The sequence below is a fragment of the Coturnix japonica genome, chromosome 11, assembly GCF_001577835.2.
Source record: "Coturnix japonica isolate 7356 chromosome 11, Coturnix japonica 2.1, whole genome shotgun sequence".
NCBI classification, from domain to species: Eukaryota; Metazoa; Chordata; class Aves; order Galliformes; family Phasianidae; genus Coturnix; species Coturnix japonica.
In genome coordinates, this window is record NC_029526.1 from 13,066,361 (window position 1) to 13,084,741 (window position 18,381).

The 18,381-nt window shown below is 42.0% G+C and overlaps 1 protein-coding gene across 22 annotated transcripts in view; it reads right to left on the bottom strand.

Moving 5' to 3' along the window:
- MAF (MAF bZIP transcription factor) overlaps positions 1-18,381 on the bottom strand; it is a 698,813-nt gene that overhangs the window by 244,557 nt on the left and 435,875 nt on the right. For 18 of the 22 annotated variants that reach the window (XR_001557781.2, XR_001557767.2, XR_004308685.1 and 15 more), the window contains 3 exons: positions 10,546-10,690; positions 5,367-5,651; positions 3,426-3,700 (listed from right to left, as the gene is read on the bottom strand). The exons of 1 other annotated variant lie outside the window; for it this stretch is intronic. The gene's annotated coding sequence lies outside the window, so the exon portion shown is untranslated. Of the gene's footprint in view, positions 1-368; positions 460-3,425; positions 3,701-5,366; positions 5,652-10,545; positions 10,691-13,663; positions 13,820-18,381 lie in introns of those variants that run through there. 3 more of the 22 variants (XR_001557796.2, XR_001557771.2, XR_001557778.2) reach the window with 3 other exon arrangements.

Below are 18,381 nucleotides of genomic sequence, written 5' to 3' on the forward strand. Positions count from 1 at the left end.
CAATCTCTTCCAGCTTAAGATCAAGTCTGCTTCTCCATGTTAACTTGCTTTACCAAATAATTAAAAAGCTTTCTAAAAACCCACAAGAAGCATTAGTGAAAATATTCCACACTTGTTTGCTCTAACAGTTGCCAGAAGGTCTTTCGGCCTCCTTGTCATTTTGCACTATACGACCTAAGTAACACTGATATTTTCATTTAGCTCTTTGAAGACCAATCCACTTAATGATCAGAAACCTCACACAATTTAGCAGATAACATCACTGCAGAGACTTGTTGGGAAGCTTTAATAAGTAAAATGAATACTAAAGAGGCGGGCTGGGGTGACTGCTGTGTTTTAATGCTAGATGATAAGAATCAGAGTCATACCTGCTCATTCTTGCTTGGTGATTACAAACACGGAGCATTTCAAGTGGACACAAATTTTGGGCAATCTTGTTCCAGTGACTACCTCCAACACCTGTGAGACAGGCATTATGATAATGATGCCTGCCCTTGCTGTCACTTGTACTCATTCAAATGCTTTCTCACACAGCAGGCAAATCCTGTTACCTCTGACCCATAGGTGGGAAATGCACCATGGCCCAGTCTCAGCATCCCTCCTCCAGCCTTTCCACGGCTGAGATCAGACCACTTTTGAGCTGGAAATCACACAGGTAGGCTGCAAGGGGCTGGCACAGGGCTATGGGTGTATGAATCATAGAATGGCATGGGACCTTAAAGGTCGTCTAGCTCCAAGCCCCTGCTGTGGGCAGAATGTAAAGTGCTTGTAGTGTTAGAGTGCATCCAGAGGAGGGCCAAAAATATGCTCCACGGGATGGGAAACCTCTCCAACAGGGACAGGCTGAGAGAGCTGTGGCTGTTCAGCATGGAGAACAACAGGCTCTAGGGAGAACTGAGAGCAGCCCTTCAGTACTTAAAGATGGCTGTCAGGAAGAAGGGGACAGACTCTTTAGCAGAGCCTGTTGTGACAGGACAAGGGGAAATAGTTTCAAACTAAAAGAGAGGAGATTTAGACCAGATACGAGGAAGCTGTTTTTTACAATAAGGGTGGTGAGGTACTGCCATGGCACAGGTTGCCCAGGGAGCTGGTGGAAGCCCCATCCCTGGAGACATTGAAGGTCAGGCTGGATGGGCTCTGAGAACCTCATGGAGCTGGGGGTTTCCCTGCTCATTTCAGAAGAGTTGGACTAGATGGATTTTAAAGGTCTCTTCCAGCTCAAGGGGTTCTATGATTCTATACTGACCAGATGTTAAATTTCTGGGTATGCAGAACTCCTACAGCATAGGATCCCGATCACAGCAATGGTAACACTGCCAGTGCCTGTGCTGGCACCTCACTGCAATATTCCACATAACAGAGCAGATTAAAGGGAGCATCGTAGCATCGTGGGGTGTCAAAGGGAAAAGTACACACAGGCAGAGAAACTCAGTGACTTGTTCAAGGTCACACAGGAAATCTGGAGGGGAACAAAGAGGAGAATCTGGTTCTTCCTAGTTCATGCCCCAACAGCTGGCCCCAGCTCAGTGACACATGGATATGTGCCTTTAGTCCCACTGCAAAATACTTCAAATTGCAAACTTCCTACTGTCCTCCAAGAGTGTTTTATTTGTGGAAACTTTAAAAAAAAAACCCACAGTCATTCTGTAATGGCTATGAAAAGTTGTTTTCTTGTAAAATTGTAAATAGAGCAGTATTTATTTTATTGTTATAATCTTTCTGGTCCTCAGTGACAGGGTGACCCCCGTTGGTGTACGGAAATGGAGCAATTCATGAGTAATGGACCGTTTCCTGACATGCATATGCTGCAGCCCATCTTTTGTTCTCGGATCTTCAGGGACTATCTCTTATCATAGGTCTTTCCCCCTACAGAGAAATGCTCGGAGATTGCTTTAGGTAACACAGCAGTGGGTAATTGTCAAAGCCAACTTAATTTAAAGAATCTTTACAGCAGTCCTGAGTATGCCATCAGTAGACAACCACAGGGGTAAATGATTTAACTCACCTTCAAAGAGCTTTAGGCTTAGAAACATTTGGGTTTCAGACCTATCTCACAAATAGGGACCACCACCTCGTTATCATGAGCATCTGAAACTCCCATTGGAAACCATGGGGCTCTGTTTTATGATCAGTGGTCTTTGCAAGAAATATCACTTTGAGGGATGAATTCATGACCTAACAAAGAAGGTCAAACCCTTGCTGTTACCTTATGTTTCAGGGGTCGTCCACCTTTTCTACACAAACAGATGGCACTGGAACAACAGGTCTCTTTGCACAAGGCTTTGTGGATGCGCAGCTCACAGTGAGCATAAAACAAAGTAAAACCAGACTGAAAACTTTCATTACCCAGCGATGCAAGTCACAACAGCAGGGTTAAATCTGTTTCTATTTAGACAATATCTGGAACAGTGTTTTATTATACAGCCTGTAAAGCACTGCCTGTGCATGGGTGGAAAGTACATTGTCTCCTTAAATAAAGAACTGGGGCAGGATTGTTTGGCACTTTCTTTTTTCCTTCTTGTTTTTGCTTTAACCATAAACACAAAGTAACCATTTCTCCATAACATTGAACTCTTTGTGGCCTTCCTAGAAACAATATAAGTATCCAAAAATAAATAGCTACTTAGAATAAATATTAACTCAGAGACCTTTAAAATATGAAGAAAGCTGTCTCCTCAATATCGTCTCTTCCCTGATAATGCAAAAGCCACCCCATGGGGTTTAATATCCAGGGATTTCAAGGCTTCAGGGTGTCTTATGATGCTCACTCCCTGCAGGCTGAATGCCAGGCTTTGTCACTGGCTCTGTCTTAAAAGACAGAGTCCTAATCACTTTCAACTTCTGTAATTCTTTGCATTCCTTCCTAGCTAAATAACTGCCTGCCTTATAACGGTAGAAACATTTGGAGACTAAAAGAAACAAACACAAAATAATCAATTTTCAAGGTCCGCTTGCAGACGGAGGGACTGTTTATGAAACGTTCACTGCTCAGCTGCAGGAAAAAATCTTGTCTTAATAGCGAAAGGGGAAGCATGAAAATACTAGAGAGAGTTTTTGTGAGGGGGTTGGTGTGGGCATTAAAAATCTCCTGCTCCACAATTCAGATGATTGGCTTTTCTCATCCACATGTAACACAAGGAAATGGGCATTTTAAGCTCTGCAGAGTGAGGATCAAGGGCTACTACCTCTCACACAAAGCAGAATGGGTTTTCTGTCCCCCAGGGTGTGGGTTCAGCTGGTAAAACATCCCCAGCTTCAGCCTGGACAGACCAAGCAGTGATTGCAGCACCGCCTTGGCAGCAGAATTCACCCCTCCTACCAAGTGCCTCTCTCTGACAGGTTCTAGTTTCTGAAACAAGGACTCCTGCTGGGTTCTGACTCATCACTTCTGCAGATTTCCCATTAATAGAGGACAAGAGACTGACCTTTCAAGCCAGGGTCCATTCCTGGTTTCCCCACTTTTGACACCACAGATAGAAGAGTTCTTGGAGCAGTGGTACCCGTCACAAAGGACTGCCACAAGATGGAAATTCTTCTGGTTAAAGCCTTATCACTTCAGCAGTACTGACCATGCTTCTGATCATAGCCAGTCATTTCTCTCCAAGCACAGCCTCCAGCCCATCAGCTCAGAGGTTCCGTATTTTGTTAGCTTTATCACCTCTTGGATCTGGATTTTATCTTTATCTTCTGTGGTAACGTTCTAAGAATTAGAGGAGGAAAAAAAAAAGAAAAGAAGAGCTTTTATAGGCTTAATTTAGAAGTAAGACTTGCTTTTCAATTCCAGTTAAATAATTCATTTAAATCTTGCCAAAGATGCTGGAAAACTAATGTGTACAGATGAGAAGCAACCTTTCTAAAAATATGAATGGAAAACATCCAGTCTTTCCTGTTATGTTTATAGTTTTCCCTTACAGCATAGCATTAAAATTACAAGCTCTCATGTGGTATAATTTGGTTACATCCCCTAAAGACACAGGAAAGTAGTCCCAAAGGAACTCTACCCCAGTGAGAACTGAAGGCGCTGAGTACATGGCTCAGGAACATCTCTTTTTTGATTACTAGTGAGTGGGAATACTGGTTTCTTGCCTAGACCTCCCGTCCCATATATGTGTAGATGGAACCAGATGGGGTAGCCCAGATCACAGGTCTCTCTTGCAAAGAAAATCCGTTTGTCTGGGTTTTAAGGTCTGTCACCTTTACCCACACTCAGCTCTGAGAGCAAAAGGCAACTGTGTCCAACTAATGATGAGGTGAGAGGATGTCCCATATATAGGCAGCACATCCATGAGTGACAAAGACCAGAACTCATCTTCATGCATGGAGACCACAACTTTCCCCTCTTACCACTTCCAAACCAGTGAGCAAAAGTTTTCAAAAGCACTCAGCAGTGGCCTAATGCTGTTCCCCCTGGGGCTAATGCCAAAACCAGAGATGTTTGCTCAGCCTTGAGGGCTCTGGAAAACCTTATCTGCTGATGGTGAACTGTTGAAGACCTACCTGCCTTGGGCACCTTCCCTATTCATATTCAGCTCCCTGTTATCCCTCAATTTGTAGGATCAGGGCCACACTGGTCTTACCCCACTTATCAGTGGGCAACAATCAACTCTTCATGTGCAGCAAGAGTTCATGATAAATACATTAAACATCTTAGATCCGTTAATAAGTGCACAAGCTATTAGACCCTGCTATAATGCAACAGATAAGTTCAGTGATTAACTTTAAACATACAAACAATGCCACTGATGTAATTTTAACAAAATTATGTATCTCCCCTCAATTTGAATGCTTAACATTAAGCTCATGGTTAAATGCCTGACTAATTAATTCTCTCTCTATGTAGTTTAACTCAGGCTTGTTTGGGGTCATTCAGTGCCATCTTACACAGATAAGCAAGAGTACAGCTTCTCTAAAACAATAGGCTGAAACCCGTTTGCATGCACCGAGACTCTAATGGGTGCCTCAGGCTCTGTTTTCCCACGAAATATGACCTTCAACTTCTCTCACTACGTTTATGGACAGTTTATCACTCAAGAAGCTGAACCTGCCCTTCTCAAGATATCACAGTTTCTGGACTTTGTCTCAGTGCTGGCAGGATACGGGCTGTATTACCAAGCCCTTCATGCAGAGGATTCCCAGTGCAGTCACATGGATTTCAATGGGTTGCACTGCCTCCGAGGAAAGAATCTATTCAATCTACAACATTTTTCTAGTTAATTGTGCTGTAAAGTCGCTTCATATACACAACTATAATAACTGGTTTCTAACTAATACACTTTTCAAACCACCTCTAATAGGGAATTTACATAAGTACCAGCAAGAACCAGTTTATGGTTTTCATTTCTCAGGCAAGGGAGTAAGAATCTTACCTACAGCCAGAAACAAGTCCCCCACTCCTGATATGCTTCTGGATGGATGAACCAGGTCCTGTGTGCAGGGATAAGTCCCAGCCCCGTCACCTGGCTCAGTATTATAGATGAACTGATGCAGATGAGCTGCAGACCCCTTCCCCTTGCTGAAGAGAAGAAATGCAATCCGCGCTGTGATTCTCCTTTTGCTGCAGAAAACTATGTATAAAGGCACGACCTAACCTTGTAGCCAAAGAATCAGCTCAAAAATCCAATAATTAGCTAAGGAAGCTAATTGCTGATATTCTGTTAAATAAAAAGAAAACAAAATGCTTTAATGATCCATGTTGCACGCTGCTCTAAATGTATATTCAAATAAAGCACGTACCTTATTGAACACATCAAATTCTGGGCTTCCCAGATTCAATATAAATAATTAGACATGTCTCTCTTTAGACAAATTATCAGTAAGGAAAGCCTTAGAAATATTTTCTTGTGAAATACAGTGCTATTTCTTTAAATAAAGGGCTCTGGCAGTTCTGTGAGGCAGTTAGCTTAACACCATTAATACAGAATACAGTCTATCAGCATTTGGTGAACTCTCCGTGACCCTGGTGGAAAGTAACTACTTTAGCTTACACTTATGAAAAATATTATTAAAAATGCTTTTGAAATATAAGCATCGTTTATAGTCAGTGTTAAGCCAGAGTGATGTTGCTGGCTCCATCAGGCATTTCACTGAAGATGGGGACCACTCGTCTTCTTCAGGGGATGCAGAGGGACTATAGGAGCTGGAAATCAGAGCTTCTCTAAGTATCTTGCTCCTCTCCCGCCACGTGAACTCACAGTTTGCTCTTTGTATTTGCTACCTATTTCTCCTTTCAGCAGAAACCTCTCTGAAATGGCCTGCATATTCAGTTTTGAAGTTCACCTGCTTTGCAACGGGGCAATGAGTATGTGCTGTGCATGAGTATGTCCTGATGAGCTAAGACATGGCCTTCAAGGGTCACAGCTCCTCCCTTGCAGAAGGGCAACCTGGTCAGGAAGGATCTCAGGGAGGAAGTCCAGGGCTGTGTCTGCTCTTCCTGCCTTGCAGAGGAGGAAATTTTAATACTTCTCTGCCAACAAAAGGCAGTAAATGGCTTCCTTTGGTCACCTACACACACACCCTCACTGTCCTCAGGATCATGTTTGCATGCTGTGGCTGTTCACCAAGTAGTACACAAGGTCACAGAATAAAACAAGCCCTTGGAGAAACCACCTGAGATGGTGACTTTTGGACGTGCTGTAGCTATCTAGACCCACATGCATAGCACTGCAGGTGTCCAGCTGAGATACAGGTGCTCGGCCACTCATTACCTGGAGCTCTGCATGAAGCCGATAGATCAGGCACACACAGAGGACAAATGCACTTTCCCAAGGTATCTATGAGAGCACCTATCTCTCAACTGAATGCATACAGGTGCCTATCTGCCTCATTCAGCCTCTTAACTCAGGCATCTCCATTAAGCCAGACCTCAGCCCAAGCTTTAGCAGTTGCAAACTGAAATCAGGAAGCTCTCGCAAGCTCCTTATTTGTGTAATGTTCAGGAAAGACATCTGGAGACAGGAGCTGAGCCCTCAGCCTGCAACATCAGTGCTTCTGTGGATACGCACACAGGGACCGCCTGTCTGAGCCCTCTGTGTCAGAAATACGGGTTTTCTGCACTTGGAAGAGGGCCACCATTGGAAGCTGAACCTGGCCAGACCAGTTAGTAACATTCTCACGATAAACAGAGCAGTGCATTACTTGGGCCACTGGCTGATTATAATAGCTATGAAATTACCCAATTTAGTTCACCACGTCAATAAAATTTATACAAAAATACCACCAGAATCTTGGCTAACATATGGATAACTGTATGAAAGTTACCCAAGCCAATGTGACAGCCATTTAAGAGGACTAAACTCTGTCATACGGTTTTCATTTTACGTGTATGCTATACAAACACAACCACCACAAATATGTGTTACAGGCTGCCTGGGACTCACTACTGAGGTGAATTAGCACTGCAGTCTGACCTGTTGAAAAGCTTAACCTTTAACCTCCTGGGCAATGGCGGTTGCAATTTGCAAGCCATTCTTGTGTTGAGTGGCTGAAAACATACTTATTTACTTGTGTAAAGCTATAAATGGAATGGGTTGGGTGAGCTCAGCTTACTTCCCAGTTCACAGATCATGTCGCAAAACACTACCACATGTTCAGCAAGTAATTCAGCGCGAGGACAGAATGCTACTGCACCGTGACCCAAATTCATTCTTCAGAGAGAAGAGCTTCTTCCCATTCGGAGTGAACAGGAGAGAATTCTGAGTGACTTCCTTTTCAAGTAACTTCCCATTATGCTTCCAAGAAGAAAGCAATTTGAAGAGATTGTTTGAAAATAAATCGTTTCCAACAAATTCTCTCCATACCCATGCTGATACGCTTCTCATTAGAAATGTATGTTTCTTCTTGCTGCCCGCTGGTGGGTCTCAGCTCTGACCTGGCTGCATTACCCAAGTAAGGTGAAGCATTCAGACACTTCTCCATTTCATCTGCAAAGGCTGCTGGCAGTGCTGCTTAGGAGGAACTGCAGAGAGGGAGTTGGGAAGTGGATGGAAATATCATTTTACACTCTCAGGTTTTGCAAGGTTTATCACTTATCAGTTTTTTGGAAAGATGCATCATTTCAGGACATGAAGCTCTCCCTGCTGGACATGCTCTTGTCTATCAAATGAAGTCAAATCAGGAGATAACCCAGGTTTAGCAAACTGGATGTTTTGTAATGTAGATAGCAGGATAATAACTATTTCTAGATCAAAGTCAGTGACTAGGCGTTGCTCTTGGCTTGTTGGCTTTTCTGTCTGACTGCATAACCACAGGTAGGCTTGAGTTGCAAAATTCAGATCAGAATGCAAACTCCATAATTTGAGGACTATTTAGTTGCAGAGACCTGATATGGCTCGTGGAGAAGTGAGACAGGAATAAAGATGCTCAGAACCAGGGCTGTGCACGAACTGCAGCCAGCCTGACCATGTGCTGCAGTCCTGGACCACCTTTAGCCCCAGTGCAGGTAAACTGCACCACACAGTTTTCTGAACAGATTAAAGCCACTTTTAATTTCCCTACTTACACTTACATGTGGAAACAGACCAAAAACATTAATCTTTTAGGGTACCTATCATAAAATTCTTCCATTAAAGCAGATACTTCTGATTTTTGTTGTCTGATATTTCAGCTCTTATTTGAATAATTCTCTCCTTTCAGGCCTTACAACAACAAAAGAAAGAAGAGTGCCCCAGTGAAGACATAGAGAAAAGGTTCATTTCTCTCCTACTTTAAAAGATTTATGTTATCCAGAAAAAGCTCAAAAGCCCTGGATGAGCCAGGAAGGGTTAGGGAGGGATGTGAGGGAACAGCACACACTATATATCGCTGCTTTTCCTTGCTTTCACATACATACCATAGGCAGCTGCAGCCCTACAAGTTTTAGGTTAAAATATGACACCAGCCCTGGGATATATCAAGGAATATGGAAAGATGACACAATAAACAACAGGGATAGAAAAGGACGGAGCAGAACACGGGTGTATAGGCTTCACTACAGCTGTAGGCACACAGGAGTCCAGAGCTGATGCTGGTGCTGAGATTTCTCTTGGTAGCAGCAATGAAAAATATCAGCAATAAAAATAACATCGCCATTCCATGATGTGTGACAACCTACTTTCCAGATATTGGTGAAAACTGCAAGACTTGTTTTTCAAAGAAGAAATTTGAATGAAAAATTTCTGGTCTAAAACTGCATTTTTAAGAAAAAGTCACCTTGGATGAGATCCACGCCACACTCTTCCACTATACTTAAAAGTTGGTTTCAGAGGTGAATATCAGCATGTGAAACAGCATTACTGTTAATGCTAGGGTCATATTTGTTGATTATGAAGAAAGCAGCACATTTGCTTTGAAGAGAGGAACCAGTATTCCCCATTGGCTGAGAGCTTGCTGTGATAGCTCTGCAGTCAGAGGCTGGCAATAATTACACCTTGGGTTTTGCGGTCATTTTGGATTGGTGTGAACATGATAAATGACATGTTTTAATTTGAACTATTGCTCAGCAGGCCTGTTCAGGTAGGCAATAATTCACTCAAGCAGGCAATAAACCTGAACAGGCAATAGCCCACACTTTGAAGTATGCCAGCAAACTCTTTAGCAACAAAATAAATATGTACATGAACTTCCGTCATAAATTGTCTTTAGTGAGGCAGACCTAGTAAGAGTTTCAGAGCTGGCTTTTCAGGTACTCATGAGTAGCAGAATGAGTCAGTGGGCAGATTCTACTACTGCATTAATTCTTTGAAGCTGGACTAACAAACTGTCCAAAGCTAGGAGGAGTCTTCTGCTCAGCGGAGGCAGAGTGACTAAGCTGGTAGGGCAGTTTTTTCCTTTTACTAACATCACTAAATTGCCTCCTGTGAAACCACTAGCTTATAAGTGATCCTGTTCCTTTGCAGCCTACCAAAATGCTAAAAGGCAGCAGCAGTGTGCAGAGAAAGCTTGCTGCAGCTCTAAAGAGATACTGGAGGGTCCAAGCAGAGCCAACACTCAGTGCTCAGGAGACCTGCTGGCGAAGTCATGTTTGCACAACACTTTTCTTTACAGTTCTGATTTAACTGTTTACAAACCAAGCTGCATGGCAGACATTACATCACTTCTATACCACAAATGCAACGTTTTTCAATCTTTGGGCAAATACATGCATTGTTGTAGTTGCTTAAACTAAGAGTTTCATGAAAATGACCCCAGACATGCTGGTAATATATTTCTGTCCCTGTGGGATGCAGTTGTAAAGGAAAGCAAAAGTGGCTTGGTTTCTTTTTCTTTTGGCTGTCACATGCTCTTATTTTCTTCTGTCAGGACCTGGATTGCTGTTACTGATTACCCTAACAGGCCTGAGGTTGGTCACTGTGAAGCTTTTTCACCTTCTGTTTATATGAACAAGGGAAAGAATTTAAAGTCAGACTTAAAAACAGAAACAGATTAAATAGAAAGAGACGGTCTGTCATCAGTAGGAGATGAGTCCCTATTCTGCTGCTGCCCAACTGTGTTCTTGTTTCAGATACCTCTAGGTGAAGTATTGTGAGATAGTTCAGCATCTGAGGCTGTCCCTGGTGCAGGATCCCCCACCTGTTTGCAGGCATTTCTCCATCAAATCATCCTGGACACCAGAGCAGTACATGCCACCATCCTGTAGCTGCTGGGAGGAGCCTCTTTGTGGTGATTCACCATGCTGGGCACAATGTTCTTTGCCTCCTCAGTGGCGACCACTTGCCTTTAGAAAGAAAAAGCAAATGCATTTCCATGCTGGGCTTTGAATCCAGATTTACATTCTTTCCCTGCATGAAGTTGCCCAGCTCTGTCACTCTGTTTTGATCCATCGCAGGAGTAAGATCCAACAACTTCCTTCCAATGGGAACCTGGACCTGAAAGCCTTCCTTCTCCCTTCCCACACCATCTGGGAGTTAGGATTTTCCATTTTTTTTGTTAAAATAGTTACTTAGAAAAGGAGGAAAGGGTTGAGGGCAGTTCACCGCGTTTATTTCACTTGGTATGTGTTTGCCTTTGCTTTAACACAGGCTTGTTTTCATGCCAAATGACAGTTCTATTTGTTCCCCCACCCCCCTTTCTTTTTCTTTTTCTTTTCTTTTTTTTTTTTTTGTGTAGCTTATGTAGAACATCTGGTTTTAAAAGTGTCGCAATTTCTAAACATATTCTAACGCTCTTGGGATCAGAATATCAACAACTGTCTATTGCGGTAAACCGCATGTCTGGAAAACATTCCTGCAAACTGAGTTCTTAAATAAACATAAAGCATCTATAACACATAATGCAAAGCAACATTCACTCATAAACTCAATATTTAGACCAGATGAGGTGCAAAATATGGTTTCCCTGGACTGAGCCACCACAATTTACAGTAACACTGATGGGTTTTCCGTTGTATACAAGAGAGGGCAGAGGTGTGGCATGCAGATTGCAGCCTTCCTTTGAGAGCCAGTTCTGCATTTAAATGGGACTTAAGTCCCATCCATAGGGGTCTGCTTCAGTTGGAGAAGGAAGACCAGGGGTTCATCCTCCCAAAAATGTCCATGGTTATTAGAAAGTAGGAATCTAAAAAGGATGTGCAAAGGACCGACACATTAGAAATGCCTATATCTGATAAGCCTGCTGATCTTGCGTAATATCTGCACCTATGCTAATTATCTGCATGTATGTGTCTGAAATCCAGAGGCAATTCAGAGATAGCTTAAAGATTAAATAAACTGAATAAGATGGTGAAAGGAAAATTGCAGTAAATTGGTCTGAGTGGGAAGCTTTTGTTATTTTCAACCATTATTATTATTTATAGGGTGTGGAAAGTGGAACCATAAGCAACTTTATAGAGATATGCAGTCATACTTAAAAAAAAAATGGTTTCACTTTGAAACTCCTCTCCATGCTGGTTTCAGAAGCTGTACTTTAATGAGGAATAGCACCAAAGCGAATAATCGCTTCAAACCACTTCTTAGTATATTGGTGGCTGACAAAGTTTGTTGCCTAGAAATGGAAATGCTGAAAACTCATTAAACAATTGCTATGTGCTATAAATATCTTTTGATTATTTTTTCAGATTGCTATTTCTTAAAAATATTACCTTCCTCTCCCTAGAAAGAAATCCAAATACCTCCTTCCAGTTAACCCTTTAAGAATCTCCACTCTAAAGTTCATGTAAATATCTCTTACAAGGAGAAAAGATGAATATATACACCTAGGCTGATATAATTACACCCAAAGGCTACTGAGAAGTCTACTGAATCCAGCTCTTTTAGCATCTCAGAGTTAAGGTTTATCAAGTGAAAACTGAAAAATTAAGTCAGGCCTTATCATTTCATTCCCTAATATTAAAAAGGGCTGGATCTTTTTTTTTTTTTTATGATTAACGTCTGTAGTTATGTAAGGTAAGATAAGGGTATTAGAACATCTTGCTTCCCTGTATAAAGAAGATCATCTGAACAGCATGGAAATGAGGGCCTCCACCCTAATACCCCATTATGCAACTGAATAGATGTTTTGGCCCCAATCCTGCACATATTAGGATGAAAATACCCCCCCAGCATGTTCACCACTAGTGATACATACCATACACTGGATCTAAGCAATTGTTGAAAGACAGATTATGATTGCTTGAAGACTGCCCTGAGATTGGTGAAATTTTAGGTATCACAAAGATAAATACTCAAGTTCTATTTTACAACCCTTCCATAACAAACTCAAAATCTTGCACTGCTGGTGTGGGTTACTGGGCTGACCCAGTGTAACTGGAACTGATTCTCCGTAGATGCTCAGACAAATGGTTTCTAGAAAGCAGGCCCATTTTTAGTTTACTGGAAGCGAGCAAACTTTTAACAAATCAACCAGAGTAAAAGCGACAGCATTCAGACGAACATATATCAAGCTTGAAACAACTGGGCTCTAATGCAAAGCAGATTTGTGCCAACCTGAAGGGACTTTGCCATCGTGGCACTCCCCTGGGTTTCACACTGTGACAGCCCAGCGGCTCAGAGTCTTGCTTCTGTGAGTGACACTACAGGACATGCACTGCCCGCAATTGCTATTAGCAAGCTGGTGTCACCTGTACAAAACAACTGCTTTTTGCCAAGTCTAATCACTATACTATACACTTGAGCTTCTTGAATGAGAGGTTCTCATTCAAGCGTGCAGCTTATTCAAAAACACATGCTGCATTCATTACAGCTGAATATTAACAAACACCTTGAATTCTTGGACCACTATTGGTATCAGGTCTCTTGGCTGCAGCTAGGACAGAATGCCTTATGGGAAGCTTGATGCCCAGCCAGGGCTCAGATTACAAAGCATACACAGCTTTTTTTTCTTCAATATATTGAAGAATCCACTGAATGTTACATATCATCAAAGTACTTCCTAAACACATGTGGTTCTCCAAAATGTTTACGTTGGGATTGCAATGACTCTGGAAAAATCCAGCCTTCCTTTCCCAGAAGCTACAAAACAGCAATTACTCTACTAAGGGTTGTTTTAAAGACATAACTGTTCCATAATACGTGTGTGTGTGTATATATATATATATGTATGTATATATATGTATGCATATATAATTTTGGGAGGGAGGAGGGAATCTTTTGACAGTTTTGATAAAAGCACAAATGAAAACAGAAAAAATAAGCTCTCACACACAAAGGACAGTTTAGAGCTTAGGCTGTATCGCATCCTCCTGTTCACTCACAGTTTGAGGCAGTCACTGGTGTATTGCTACACGATCATAACTACTGGCATTTTCCAGGAATCTGATCTATCTGTAGGTTTGTATGACCTCTGTTGCTTGAAGACTTGACAACTTTGCAAATTCTTGTGTTTCTTCACATTTTTTTTGTACTTTCAGGGCTGTCAAACCATCACAAAGGTAAATAAAGGCAGAAAGGAAGCCTGTGTTTGGTAAGAGTGGAAAGCAGATCACCTGAACACTCATTTCATGCCTTGCCTCTGAGATGGCCCTTACTCTGCACACACAGCAAACCCCCATCTTAACTGAGACTCATTACATTAACATATTTCTCAAAGCTGCATCCAATATAATATCACATTTCTCCAAATACCCCGCTTCTTCAAAGTATGTCTTTGGCATCTTCTGTTGAGTAAGCTAGAAATAAATGTTTCTGTTATTATTCCTAAAGGTGTAGTATTATTTACGGCAAAGGGTCATGAACACAGACTTCTCCCACAGCCTGGAGCCAGCATTCTCCCCAGTTTCTGTTCCACCCTACTGCAATCTATTTCCCTGACCTCAAGGATTACCTCGTGGCCTCTGCAAAGCCACCGCCTGGCACACTGGAGAGCCCCAGTGTGGCTGTAACCTGCTGAGCAAAGGGAGAGCACTTAGGGGTGACACTGCTCACAGACAGCACCTGTGCATGGCCCAGATGTTTGCCCACACATTAGTTCTGCAATGGGAAGCCTCTCACCCGACTGTACTTGTGGAGATCGTCCCACTATGCTCTGTCCTGCAGAAGCTCCATGTGGAGTGCTGCATTCAGGACTGGGGCCCCCAGTACAGGAAGGATGTTGGAGTGGCTTTAAACTAAAAGAAGGGAGATTGAGGTTCAACGTCAGGAAGAAATTCTTTACTCAGAGGGCGGTGAGGCTGTGGCACTCTGCCCAAAGTTGTGGGTGCCCCATCTCTGGAGGCATTCAAGGTCAGGCTGGATGGGGCCCTGAGTGGCCTCATCTGGTGGGTGGCAACCAGCCCATTGGGGTTGGAATAGGTGATCCTTAAGCTCTCTTCCAATCTAAACTGTTCTATGATTCATCCAAATCCTTGGTGTGTGCTCAGCCTGCATTTAAAGGGAGCCGGGTCCCCAGCTTTGACACACGGCAGCAGGTTGGTACCAGCCCAGCCCCAGTATTGAACTGAAATACACCTTGATATAAGTGAGCAGGGGAAAAAAACACAGCTTGTGGATTTTGCATAGGACTGGGCAAAAAACTTCCTTCTGTTTTTATAAATATTGACAAAAGGAAACAGGAAGATAGGTCTGTCCATAAAGAAGAGGTCTATTAACCATAATGCTGCTTCATTCAAGTGATAGTTTTATCTCTGTATTAAAACAAAAAGGGTAATGCCAGATATTACTTTTTTTTTTTAATCTTGATAGTTCTAAACCTCATAAAGTATTAGTATCTGTATCAGCTATAAAAATTAACAGCTCCAGATCCTTCAGTGTTGTGTTCTATATATCGCCAGTTTTTCAGTTGTCTGTTCATGTACGTGTGTGTGTATGCACATGCACACACGTCCCTCCCTTTGCAAGCTGTTTGGCTGGTGATGAATAGGCTTATAATTGCTCAGCAAGGCTGTGCAGGAGGACCTGCGAGTGGCACTCCTGATTCCTTTACATCAGAGGTCACTATTGTACAGTAAGATCCTGATAGGAGACAGTGATAACATGATGAAAAAAAAACACAAACCAAAGAAAGAAAGGAAGAAAGAAAGAAAACCGGCTTTATGGCATGGATTGTTCCACAGTTAAATAATTTTCTAGGCACAAAACTGAAAAATTCTGTTTGGCATCTCAGTCCAAAACTGCCCTTTAAAAATGTTTGGGAGCCAATGTAAACACAAAACTCGCTATGCTGTTTGTATGCACTTACTCAATCTAACCTATATTAACAATCTATCAAATTTCAATGCCTATAAAATACCCTGAGGAACGAGTGCTGCTGGAAGCCTGTATCTAGAAAACAAAATCTGCAATTACTGGCATTATTTTTTGATGCAGAGTCAAATTTAAACAGAGTTTTACAGACCGGAGCATCAATTTGCATTTTCTACTGTCTAAAGGCATTGGAGTCCCTCATTAAAGCACATACAGTGTAAATGCATTACGAACTACAGGAGGCAGCCAGTACATATGGAACAGATAAAGGCCACATAACTTATTGAACCTTTGTGGCCTGCTGATGTAACAAAATAAGCTTTGCAATGAGCAGTAAGATCTTAACATCAGCTCACTCTTTTGCTGGAGTGTAATAGATGATAGCTCTCCCAGGGCCAGATTTGGATCCCCATGTTTATCAGGAGTCTTACTTCAGGCTCTGGCCCTCAGTACATTGAATGAGGGATTTAGAAACGTTCATTTGTAATATCTTCTCTGCTCTGAGCAAAGTGCAGTAAGAGGCAGCTGGAAGGTTCTGTGTTCCAGCAGTTGAAGGGAAGGAGACCCTGAGAGCAGCCATATGGAATCTTTGCAGTATGGATGAGTCCTCTTCCAAACAGCTCTTTGTCAGTGTAACAGCAATTTGGACTGAACTGGCTAATCACTTAATTCTTGTCTCTTTCTGTTCCACTTCTGTAAGCTTCTTGACTGTTTGTGGTTTTTTCATTTATTTATTTATTTATTTATTTATTTATTTTAAACTCAGTCATCCCTGGATTCAAAGTCTAATCTCACTAGGATCATTAGCCATAAAATCAGCCCATGAGAGTTTGGTGTAAGGATACAGGAGAAAGTTCTTTGTCGCCACACCTTAAGTCTGGTACCAACGGAAACACCTTAAATGCTGATCTAGACCACAATATAGCAAAGCTTGGAGGGAAAATCCAAGGAATCTCAAGAGGCCAAAGAGCCGCCCCTATGCATACAGTGACTGACACCTGTGCAGGTGAAGAGAATTCAGCCTCCCAGGGCAAACTCTCTACCCTTGTGCCTTTGAGGAAATGCTCCTGATATAAACTGTGGCTGTGTAGCAGATCCATTAAAACAAAGAGACTTTATTGCTTGAGGAAATGTGTTTTGAATGGAAAGTACAGGTCTGAGAGGAATGGGTGGCTATTTACTACGCCGCATTTCCAGCAGCAATCTCTACACACTTTTCTTTCCTTGTTTATTTCCAGTCTTCTCTTGGGAAGTAACTCACAACTTCAAACCTCAGCTTAGAGGAAAATATAGGCTGAAAACCTTTTGTGAAATTGTATTTCATTCCAGCATCCTAGAGGCCTGGCCTGTATTCCCTCCCCAGAAGCCGTCTACATCCTAACAGACGCTACAAATGAGAAGGTTGCACTACAAATGCATTTACAACTTTGCATTCAGTAAATATCCACCTTCTCTCCAGCGAAAAACAAAGTATATTATAAAACTATTCCTGCTCTGGAAATGTGCTTCTTGTTCACCATGCCACACTCACATATCTATACTGCCCATTGGAACAAAGTGGCCAAACCACAGGACAAATTAAACGTAAGTACATTTGAATCCACTCATAACATAGCAGGATATACTATAAAAAGCAGTTTTCTAATTTTCCATTTTCAGAAATCTGCAGGGAATGAGAAGTGCGTTTTGAGATTATGCACAAATGGGAAGCTCTGAAAATCTTGCAAATACTGAAATTGATGTAGATGGCTCTTCTGGGCAAATAACATCTCCAGAGAAAAGACAGAAGCTCAGTGGCAGTTGCCTAAGGTAAGAAGGGCTGAATAAAAAGGATTCCTCATCCTGGCAGTGAAAGAAATACAAGTCAAATGAGATCTAATCCAGCTCAGGAGTCAGCAGTCAGTCTCAAGCCCAGATGAGAAAGAAAAGGTCATGGTCACCAGTGGCATAAGCAGATAAAAAGATCCAATGACAGCATGGAGACACGCTCCCACTGAGTAAACAGAGCAAAGTCACACAGTTCTCAGCTCTTCTACAGCTGTGGCAATGTCACGGACTAGGAAGGAATACAGTGGAGCCCTGCTGAAAACATCAAGTCACCATCTGATGGTATTCTCCAAACCATCTCCATTCTGACACACCAAGAGGATGATTTGGCAAAAGGGGATCAATCATCCACAATACAGGATGTGCGTTAGTTCACAAATAAGAGGAACTCATTTTTCACTTCCGTGGTGCTTCCAGACTGTGGGCAGCAGTCAAGAGCCCCTTGTTTCTAAAGTCAATGAATCTCTTTTGGTTTAGGAGATGAGACCTAAAGTCTTTTGGATCAACTACAGTTTTAACTCAGTTCATTCTTTTCTTATTTGTTTGTTTTCATAACATACAACCTGCTAACACTTCTTCCAAGGAACTACTGAGATGCACAGACTGATCATAAAGCTCTGATAAGAACCTGTGGTCTAACCACTGCCAGCACCGGTTCAATCCCGATCCCCTTCATCTTCCAAAGGTTGATACACCTCATTCCATTTTGCTTATTATGTCTCCGACTTCTTAAAGGAAAATCTAATATCAAGGGTTCTTTGTGATTCCTGCTCACAGAATGTGAGTCTCAGTATCATTCGACACGCATTGAGGAGAAATAGAGATCTTTCTCTCCTTGAGGAACAGATCTCAGGAAAATAAAGACCTACAAGAGAATTCTCAAAGTTCAATATCATACCATTACATATTTCTTTCTTTCTTTCTTTCTTTTCTTTCTTTCTTTCTTTCTTTCTTTTCTTTCTTT